Source organism: Apodemus sylvaticus, chromosome 2 (genome assembly GCF_947179515.1).
Source record: "Apodemus sylvaticus chromosome 2, mApoSyl1.1, whole genome shotgun sequence".
In the NCBI taxonomy this organism is placed as follows: domain Eukaryota; kingdom Metazoa; phylum Chordata; class Mammalia; order Rodentia; family Muridae; genus Apodemus; species Apodemus sylvaticus.
Window position 1 is genome coordinate 6,028,799 of NC_067473.1, and position 11,151 is coordinate 6,039,949.

General features: G+C 38.9%; 1 pseudogene; it reads right to left on the bottom strand.

Annotated features, from left to right (window-relative positions):
• Positions 1 to 8,864: 8,864 nt before the first annotated feature.
• Positions 8,865 to 10,797, bottom strand: LOC127677238 (pre-mRNA-splicing factor CWC22 homolog; annotated as a pseudogene).
• Positions 10,798 to 11,151: the final 354 nt, after the last annotated feature.

Genomic DNA, 11,151 nt, shown 5'->3' on the forward strand with positions numbered 1-11,151 from the left:
AAACTCAAGAAGGTAGACTCCAGAGAGCCAAATAACCCTATTAAAAAATGGCGTAGAGAGCTAAACAAATAATTTTTACTTGAGGAATATTGAATGGCTGAGAAGCACCTAAAGAAGTGTTCAACATCCTTAGTCATCAGGGAGATACAAATCAAAACAACCCTGAGATTTCTCCTCACACCAGTCAGAATGGTTAAGATCAAAAACTCAGGAGAAAACAGGTGCTGGGGAGGTTGTGGAAAAAGAGGAACACTCTTGCACTGCTGATGGGCTTGCAAGCTGGTACAACCATTCTGGAAATCTGTCTGGCAGTTCCTCAGAAAATTGTGCTACAATGATACTACAGGAGGACCCGGCTATACCACTCCTGGGCATATGGCCAGAGGATTCCCCAAAATGTAATCAGGACACATGCTCCACTATGTTCATAGCAGCCCAATTTATAATAGCCAGAAGCTGGAAAGAACCCAGATGTCCCTCATCAGAGAAATGGATACAAAAAATGTGGTATATTTACACTATGGAATACTACTCAGCTATTAAAAACAATGAATTCATGAAATTCTTAGGCAAGTGGGTGGAGCTAGAAAACGTCATCCTGAGTGAGGCGACCCAATCACAAAAGAAGACACATGGTATGCACTCACTGATAAGTGGATATTAGCCCAGAAGCTTAGAATACCCAAGAAACAATTCACATATCCAGTGGTGCCCAAGAAGGAGGAAGGAGAGGCCCCTGGTCCTGGAAAGGCTCAGTGCAGCAGTGTATGGGAATACCAGGACAGGGAAATGGGAAGGGGGTGATTGTGGAGCAGGGGGAGGGAAGAGGGCTTATGGGACTTTCAGGGAGGTGGAACCCAGGAAAGGGGAAATCATTTGAAATGTAAATGAAGAATATATGGAGTAAAAAAATAAAGAAAAGATAAAATATTACCAAAAAATGGTTTTTTTATTATTAAACTTTGGTGTCAAGTATTAACTGGAGGGAATCATAACTCAACAGCCTATAGGAAATAATAGGAGATAACATAGAAAACACATGTTCTACAAAGCAGCACTGTCCTCTTGCAGAAAGGATAAGAACTTACTCTTACTCTAACTAATCTGAGAATAAAAGGTTTCAAAATTCAAGTCATACAGAAATTCAAATATTAAAGGAACCTTCTTTGTAAGTAAAGTGACATTAAGGAAAAGTAGTAGTCATTTTATAGTTACCTAGGACGCTTAAAACTTATCATGTGCGAAGTTATCCAATAGTTTTATAATTTGAAAATCTACTAATCTTCAAGAACCTAGACTGCAAAAGGAGAACATTTAAAAATAATAATTTTTACTGAATATTCACAGTTAGAAAAGATACTCTTCTGAGTAGTTACATGTTTTATCAATCCTAACTGTACAAATCAAGCAACTAAGTTAAGCAACTTACCAAAGATCACAGAGTAAATAAATGAAGGAAATGGAATCCATACTCAGATTTTCTAGCTTCAGAACCCTTACTATATTTTATGTTTCTGACTTTCTAGGGAATCTGAGAAGTCTAGGTAATACTTTTTTTTTCTTAAAAAATAACATGTACATGACCAAATTCTTTCTGAATAGTGTGTTCAGAGAAGAACAGGTAGTCTTTTTAACAAGAATACTGGATATCAATATAGGAAAAAAACTTAACTATAATCCACACCACTCATCATTTATAAAAATCAATCAAAAGTTAATCAAAAGTCCAAAAATGCGATATACTGAAATAAGTATGAAAATTTTGTGACATTGGACTGAGGTAACTTTTTTCTTATACAAAAGAAGAAGTTCAGAAACTAGACTTCATAAAAATTAAGACTTCTATGCTTGATTAAGAGAATAAAATAAAAATGCAGGCCACAGAAAGAAAGGCAAATATCATGTTGCAGTATCTGATAAAGGGCCTGCTTCCAGAAATCTCAAAACTCTTAAGAAAACTAAGAATCAATTTAAAAATTTAAAGAAATTAAAAAGACATTCACTAAAAAAATTAGCATGACAAGGATTTCAACAAAATCCTCAACAATGCAAGTAATAAAGCAAATGGAAGCCCAAAAATAATACCACTATGCATCTATTGGAATTAATAAATATTTTAATTTAACAGGCAATATCAAGTACTAAGAAAAATATAAAGAAACTGGAACTTTCACATGTCAACTTCATTCATAAGGATTTGCCTAAAGTAAATGAAGATCTGTTCCAATCAGTATCTCTTAAACTGAATTATGTCTGCAGTCATAATTGCTATAGACTAATGGCTTTAACTGAATAATGGATAAGCAAAACTTATTAAAATAATATATCAGAATGCCACACAATACTGAAAAAAGATCTGACAGATGCACAAAAACAAATGAAATAAAACTAATACTGTTTAAAGATCTGCTCTACTATATAGCTAGTCTTTTCTGAAAAGCCATATATGCCTCATCTAAAAGGCTCTCTGAGAATTTAGTTGTTCTTGCAGAGTCTTGATTTACCACATTCTCACAGCAAAGGACAGAGCTGCTCTAGCGTGTCCTCCCTACCATGGTGGACACAAATCCAGAGTCTGAGTTAAAACAATTGATTGCTCTACTAGTTGAGGGGCTAATTCAAATGAGTATTAGTTAATCAAAAGGCTGCTTTTCCCTTTCTTAACTAACACAGCTGTGTGTGGGATCTGAATATCCCCAAAATTCATGTGCTACAGACTTAGTTGCTGGGTAATAGTGTTCCCTGAAGGGTGGAAGGAGGTGAGACTTAGTAGGGGAAATAGGCAGCTGGCAGGATGTACCGCTAAACATAAGCCTTGTCTGTGTCCATTTCCCATTCTCTTTCCTTCCCTCCTTCCTCTTTCTTTCTATGCTTCCAGACAGGCACAGGAAAGTAGACTTGATCTACCATGGTCTCCTGACTGTGATGTTTGCCTGGACACAGGCCCACAATGATGCCACCAAATGACTATGAACCGAACTCATGGAAACTATGAAGCAAACTATCTTTCCTTTATTTAAGTTACTACCTCACATATCTTAATTAACAGAAGCATGGCTAAGTATATTAAGCCCAGTGCTGAATTTCTTTTAGATAACAGCTTTTGAAAATATCTTTCTTCCCACTTGCAGATGAAGAAGTTGAAATCCAACGAACTAAGATAACATGTACTATCACATATCTATTGGGGGTGATGGGTTACGGATTCATCTGCTTTCAATGCTCTTGGTCTTTGTTCAGAGTGTCATTAAAAATTAACTAGTTTTCTCAATTTATCCTGGTTAAAATTTTCATGACTATAGCTTTAAGTTAAAACTCTTTTCATCAATGAATTAAATTACTCCCTAAACTAAATTCCTTAAACAAAAACATAATAGATAATATAGAAGCACCAGAATTCTAATAAAATATTCATTATATGATATGCAAGTTCAAAACACTAAAATCAATTCTTCTAAAAAGAACCAAATATTTTCCTTCACACACAGAAAAAGAAACCTACTAGGCAAACTGTAATGCTCATGGAACTCATTCATGAAGAATTCATGGTATTCAAACAGGCTGCTTTTTTTTTTAGTTACTTTTTTTTTAATTATATATTTTTATTTTCTATATTCTTTGTTTACATTCCAAATGATTTCTCCTTTCCCAGTTCCCCCCTCCCCATATGTCCCATAAACCTTCTTCTCTCCACCCATTCTCCAATCACCTCTCTCCTTTTTCTCTGTCCTGATACTCCCCTCCAATGCTAGATCAATCCTTTCCAGGATCAGGACCCTCTCCATACTTCTTCATGGGAGTCATTTGTTATGTGATTTGTGCCTTGGGTATTCAGAGCTTCTGGGCTAATTAATATCCACTTATCAGAGATTGCATTCCATATGTATTCTTTTGTGATTGGGTTACCTCACTTAGGATGATATTTTCCAGTTCCAACCATTTGCCTACAAATTTCATGAATTCATTGTTTTTAATTGCTGAGTAGTATTCCATTGTGTAAATATACCACATTTTCTGTATCCATTCCTCCATTGAGGGACATCTGGGTTCTTTCCAGCTTCTGGCTATTATAAATAGGGCTGCTATGAACATAGTGGAGCATGTGTCTTTATTGCATGCCGGGGAAATTCTTTGGGTATATGCGCAGGAGAGGTATAGCAGGGTCCTCCAGAAGTGTCATGTCCAGTTTTCTGAGGAACCACCAGACTGATTTCCAAAGTGGTTGTAGCATCTTACAACCCCACCAGAGGTGGAGGAGTGTTCCTCTTTCTCCACATCCTCACCAACACCTGCTGTCTCCTGAGTTTTTAACCTTAGCCATTCTGACTGGTGTGAGGTGAAATCTCAGGGTAAACAGGCTGTTCTTTATGACCCTTGCCTAAGATCAATCAATACCATCTCAAGTAGCCCCTCTTTCCTCATCTTGACAGAATCCAAGCAAGAGCTTAAACTGCAGCCCCCTGTGGGGTGATGCCCTTTGAAGTTATTATTCTCAGCAGACCTAAGTGAGACAATCCCTGCAAGACTCTCACAACCAGAGCTTCCTGTTTACCTTACAGCCCTATTCCCCATGAGCCAATGGAGCCCATGTTTCCCTTCTGCAGGCCCATTTTCTACGATTCACTGGAACCATACTAGTTTTTGACTGAAACCTTGAGACACTTCCCCATAGGAAAAATTTTCAAACAGTAATTAGGCTCATTATCTCTATGGATTGCTATTTTTCATTGATCAAAAACAGTTGCTGCCTATGGTTTTCTTATGTGAAAACATGTTAAGCTTCTCAAACATACAATTTACATACTCCTCAAAGATAATTCTAAAGTTCTCTACTGTTCATATAAGCAAGAAAGGAAAAAATATACTAAAAAACACTCTAAACTACATGAGTGACTATGATTTAATAATCCATGTTTGGTCTTACCAGTATTGAATACACAGAAAGTATTTGTTTTGACATCAAAATAACAAATATATACCTACATTTTCTTTAAGTATTCCAGAATTTGTATATTCCATCACATATAATAATATGTGATATATTCAGATATATAATCTAATGAAAATACCTCTGTTCTTAAATCCACCACAATTAAGGGGTGTAAAGTTCCAGCTTAAAAGCCAGAATTTCTAAAGTCAATACCAAAGGGTGTGATGAAAATATAGATTCTATAAAGAAAAACTGGATTTTGTGAACAGAATATCATTCTAAGAAGAAAAACAAAATTAGTCTGCCAACGTGTAGTGCTAAAATTTCAACCAGAATATTTTAATAAAGTAACTTGCAGGGTTAAATCTAAGCAGTCATACCAGTTTTAAACAAGGACACAGACATACTATCCTCACCACATTACCTTTACCTTTTGTTTTACTTCATAGATTTTAAAAGTTTCCACTAGAGCATTTCTCCATATTTCTGAGGAAAAGAGACCTATTACTAAATCTCTGCAATATCTAAAAACATTTTAAATTAAAAAGAAATCATGTGTGCTAATTACAATTTTGAAGCTATTGCATTCAAAATTAACTTAAAATAAAAACAAAATAGTAGATATTTGTAAGGTTCCCTACTTCCTATATAAATTAAAAACTTGTGATTTATTAATAAAAGAAACCCCCACCTTGGATAGTATGGTTAGACATTTTATACACACTGTTGAAAATGTCAACATTTTAAGAAGAAATTAACATTTTCATCTGTCTCACTTTTAACCAATTCTTTTGTTTGCTTGTTAGGTTGGTTGGTTGGTTTTTGTTTTGTATTTTTTTGTTTGTTTTTTGTTTTTTGTTTTTTTGGTTTTTGGATTTTTTTTTTTCTGAGACAGAGTTTCTCTCTTTAGCCCTGGCTGTCCTGGAACTCACTTTGTAGACTAGGCTGGCCTCAGACTCAGAAATCTGCCTGCCTCTGCCTCCCAGAGTACTGGGATTACAGGCATGTACCATGACCGCCCAGCTAACCAATTCTTAAGAGATGGAAAATATTAAAATATTTTGTGATCACTCAGTTTAATAATAAAATATTTCTTATCTGTATAAAGGACTCCACAATATTTCTCAATTTATTTCTACAAAATCTCTTCTTTTGAATTATTCTAACAGGTAATTTAATCCTAGTTTAAGTTAAAATAGCATAAAGGATAAAGGACAAGTAATCATACAATTATACAAGGTATATATTTTTAAGATGGAACAATATTTGAAGACAAAAGCTCATCCTTAAGATTTTGAGAATTATGAGTCTTCAAAACATTCTGTTGTGAGTCAAACTGGCATTCAACTAATTTAAAAGGCATATGGTGGCCTCTACTGGAATGCTATGCTTATGAGTAAGTGGCTAGGGAAGGATCCAACTTTCTATCACAATGGGTAAGTTTACGTGTTCCAATAATGCCCACTTTTTGTAACCAAAAAATAAAATAACTGTGCATATCTAGGTTCTCGCGGCCCAACTGCAAAGCACAGTTTCTGTTGCAGATGTAATAATGAACAACTGCAGGAAAAGGGGAGGACAGAAGTATTCTGGTTCAACTTGGCTAAGGTTTACTAAAATCGGGTCTCCTGAGCTCTGGGCATCACTTGGTCTCTGGTACCCACCATTGCGTCAGGTGTGAAGACTGGGAAAAGGAAAAGAGTTGAAGTAAAACTGAAGGAGAGTACAGGGAACTGAGAACAGGCAGCAGCCGTTCACCCGCACATGGATCAGCGGCTGCCAGTTCTCCCCTTCAGGTGGGAAGAAAAAAGAAGAAAGATTGCAGGCTGCAAAAAAATGAGAAACGCTGATACCAAGGACTACTCGTCTTCTGGGGTGAAAGTCCCCAGAGTTAGTCACCTTGGTGTGCTTTTGTCTTCCTGAGTTCATAAAGCAATGGAGTTCAACAGCAGGCATGGGTCCTCTGCTCCTATTCTCAGAGAGCAGAGGCAGGCAAGGCACCCCACATGGAGCCCTGTCCTACTTAGGGCTGGAAGTGAAGAAACTTAGAACAAACCCTGGCGTAGCAGCACCTCCTGAGCTCTGGAGGCCAGGCCCTCATTCTGCCAGAGCTATGTCTGGGCCCCCAGGAAAGGGGCGTGGGGCTAGCAGACACCCTGCTCTACAGCCCACCAGTACAAGCTCTGCCTCGGACACTGGGCTGCAGACTTGCAGCTGATTCCGCCCACCACACTAACCTTGCTACTGCTTGCACTGCCTCTGTCGAACACCTCCATTTCTTGGTTCCAGGGATCCTCCACAAGAGCGAACAGTAGCATCTCTGCTTCAGTAGCACTGGAAAAGAAGCTGCTTGTCTCCCCAGTCCCAGCATGCGTCTCCTATGATGAGCTCGCTCTTCGTGGTCTTCCTTGTAGACACCAGGACGCGCTTTGGGTGACTGCTGACTTCACCAATGGCGGGTACCTCAAAAGAGGTACTGCTGCTGGGTTGCAGAAAGTGATGGCAAACTAAGTGCTGCCTCTCCTTGAGCAGCTGCAGGGCTCTGGCCATCTGCCCAGCCAGGCTCAGGGGTGACTGCCCCCCTGCCACCTGCCCTCCCCCAACCCTGCCCCCACCCCCTTATAACAAATGAGAGGTTGTTTTTTGGTTTTGGTTTGTTTTGGTTTTGGTTTTTCGAGACAGGGTTTCTCTGTATATCCCTGGCTGTCCTGGAACTAATGCAATAGACCAGGTTGGTCTCAAACTCAGAAATCCACCTGCCTCTGCCTCCCAAGTGCTGGGATTAAAGGCGTGTGCCACCACTGCCTGGTGAGAGGTTTTTGAGAATTGGTTATTTCCATCAAAAAGAAATATTCAATATTGAATTCTCAATACTTTGGTTACATCTTATATAGGGGAAAACTGGAGTTGTTAATAAGAGATCAGTAGATCTTGAAAGTGATTCCTAGTCACTGCAGCTGCTTACACAGGGTACAGATTGTCTGTAAGGAATAATAAAAATAGTGGATGTTGTTTTGGTAGAAACTCTCCTTCAGTTGAAATGAAACACTTAGGTGCCCAGCATTAAATGATTAAATGATCAGATTACAGATTCTTTGCAACTGAAAAATCTTGGACTTCCCATAAAAAAGAAATATTTTGTCTAATTATATGGGCATTTCAGTGAAACTAATTTGGATTATATTTTAAAATAATATATTTACCCTCTGGAAATTGCCAATCAATTAAAAGCAAATCATAAGTGTTCAAAATTTTAGGTAGCTATCAATATAAGCAAATGCATTTGTTTTCCTGACACATTCTAGACTACCTGTAAAGAGCTGGAAATCAATGTACATTACTTTAATAACAGAAAATACAATAACCTTACTGCCTTGCAGAACATATGGAAATGAGTTCACACTGGGTATCTCTTGTTTATTGACTGTATATACTTGCAGATAGATGGATGAGTTAATGAACGATTAAGGAAGGTACAGATCAAGCGCTCAATGCTGCAGGAGTATGAGTACAGGGAAGAGGACATTAAAGCAATATGTTTTGCCGTTTTCAGATACTGATTTTCAGTAGTAGTGAAGTAGAGCTACAATTCTATTCTGAAACAGTTTGCAGGCTGCTTATGCCAAAACAAACTGGGGATAGCATGAACAAACAAAAGGATCATTGCTCAAATTTTCCAACTAAGAGCATAGCTCTTGTGTTCATGTATAACCATCCCTGCAAGAATGAAGCATGTCCCTCCTATTGTTCAAATTGGGTAGCCAGGTGACAGTGACCTTGGTGATTGACTCTTAACATCTCCCTTCTGATCACTATTTTTTAGAAGGTATTTGCTCTAAAGATCATTTGCATTTCTATGCCATATTTTTGGTATTGTTTCATTTGTACTGATATATGGAGAGTTAAACAAAATAAAATACAATCAAATACCTTGTCAAAGCTCCATCAAACCTCCCAGGCCTATGGATGTGAAGAAGTTAATGGCAAACCGGCTATTGCGTGGGTCGTCTCGGGGTAACAGTCCTTCAAGGAATGGCTCAAGAGTTTCATCCTTTAACCTTGCATTCAGCTTAGGAAGGCCCATGTATTCACACAGTTCCTGGAAGAAGATCTTGACAAAAATCCTACTAGACAATGTCGTGGTCTCCTCACTCAGCTTTATACATTCCAGAACACTCCAGGGAAGTGAATCTGTGTATAAAAGGTGAGCAAACATCTTAGCAACATTCCTCAATCTGTTCATCTCTAAGCGATGGATGGTGTGGTACTGTTCCTTGAAAAGACTTTCAAATGATTCCATGTATTCTCTTTTCAGTACACAAAATCATCCAGCCAACAAGCCAAAATATTTTTCATACATCCTTTGTTGGGCACAGCAATCAAGTACCATGTTGCAGAGTTCTTTTGTTTGGCTCTCAGCAGACTCCATCTTCAGCAACTTGTGTGCACATTCTTCAAAATCTAAACTTGACTGAATGGCAAGATAGATTGTACAGCAAAATGAGACTAGGTTGATTTCAGTTTTGTCATGTATATTTTTTGCCCTCCTCCCTCTTCTTCTCCTTCCTCCACTTCCTCCTCCTTCTCCTCCTCAGCTTCACTCCTTCCAGCTTCTTGGTCTATGTTTGAATCACTGTCTCCTTCATCAAGGATTTATTTTTTAATAGCCTTGTACTTCTCTTCATTCTCTATAAAATGAGGATCCATCTTGAAAACATTAAGAACATCTTCTGGACTGTAGTCATCCTTTAGGGGAAGCATATGTGTCAACTGATCGTCCTCTGCCACTAAATCAAGTCCTTCCAGAATAACAGGGTGGCCCTTGAATCCATCCTTCCAAACAGCAAGCATCACTTCAATCATGTACTGAACTCTTTTGTCCATCTCAGACTCGTGTAGAATGGTTCGCAGGCATTCAAAGATTGCACTGATCCCCTTGGTGACACTTGGGTTAATTTGAGACCACACTACTTGAAGCAGCTGATAGCCACTTCAACACTGTCATCCATTGGTCTCTCGAGAAGCAAAGTGAGCATCTCCAGGCACAGAACCTCATGGGCCACATTTTGGATAATAAGATGTGCCACAAATTTTGAAGCAGTCAGGAAGAGTTGCTTATCATTCCTTCGATATCCTTTCCGGAAGTTAAGAATTAGTCTCTTGAGCATCAGTTCTCCAATCCATGGGAATTTTGAGTAGATTATTGCCACCAGCGCTGCATAGACGTGAGTGAAGATTGGAGAAGCCCTCTGTGTTTGTAGAACAGATCTGCACAGCAATCCTCTCCCTCTGACTATGTTCTCTTGAAGGAGCGCTTGGACAATGATACTTACATTGGAGATGTTGACCTTGTTGAGGAGACCATTGATTGATTTCTTCAGTGCCTCCCAACTCATCCTCTGATATGCTAAGCTGCTTTTATCTGTAATCCGTTCCTGCATCCTCCTGAGCTTTGTGGGAGGAATACATGCTCCCCCGGGGTGGGTGAGCAGTGGGTCCAGCTCATCCCTCTTTGTTTTCTTCCCTGTAGGTTCTTCCTGAGTAGAACTCTGGGTCACTCCTTGGCCTGGGCTTCTTCTTTCAGGAGATGGGGATTTCAGGGACCATTTCTGATGACATGCATCTCTAACTCTTTCTCTGGGTTTTTCTCGGCCCCTTCTTCATGATTCCGTGCTGTCATCACAAGAGCATTCAGTTTTAGAACGTTCATTGTCCGTCTGGCTGTAATCAGAGTAGTCTCTATCCTGACGAGAACATTCTTGTTCTGCACATCTGTCTTCTGGGGCCGAGATCCAGTGGTAGGAATTGTGGGTCTGCCCTTTGGCGTTACCAGAAAACCGTTTCACGTGTGCCACACTAGTTTGCATCTTCTGCTGTCAGCTGATCCAATAAACCAGATGGCTCAGGTTCATTCAAGTGACAACTACGCAATGGTCTGAATTCCCTGACAGTTTAATTTTCTGTCCCCACATGTCTCCTACAACTCCACTCTGCAGGGCCTTCACACTGGAAGTTCCAAATGGTGGCCTTCTATAAACAGCAGAAAGGAAACAGCTCAGTCAATGCAAAAACAATCATTCTTGGCAGATTGAAAATATAGCAATGACCTTGCAGACAAGATCAAGTATCATAAAACGATTATCAAACTGAGCTCAGCATGTACACAAGGTCCCAGGTTCAATCCCAATCACTTCAATAGGAAAACCTTGAAACTACTATAA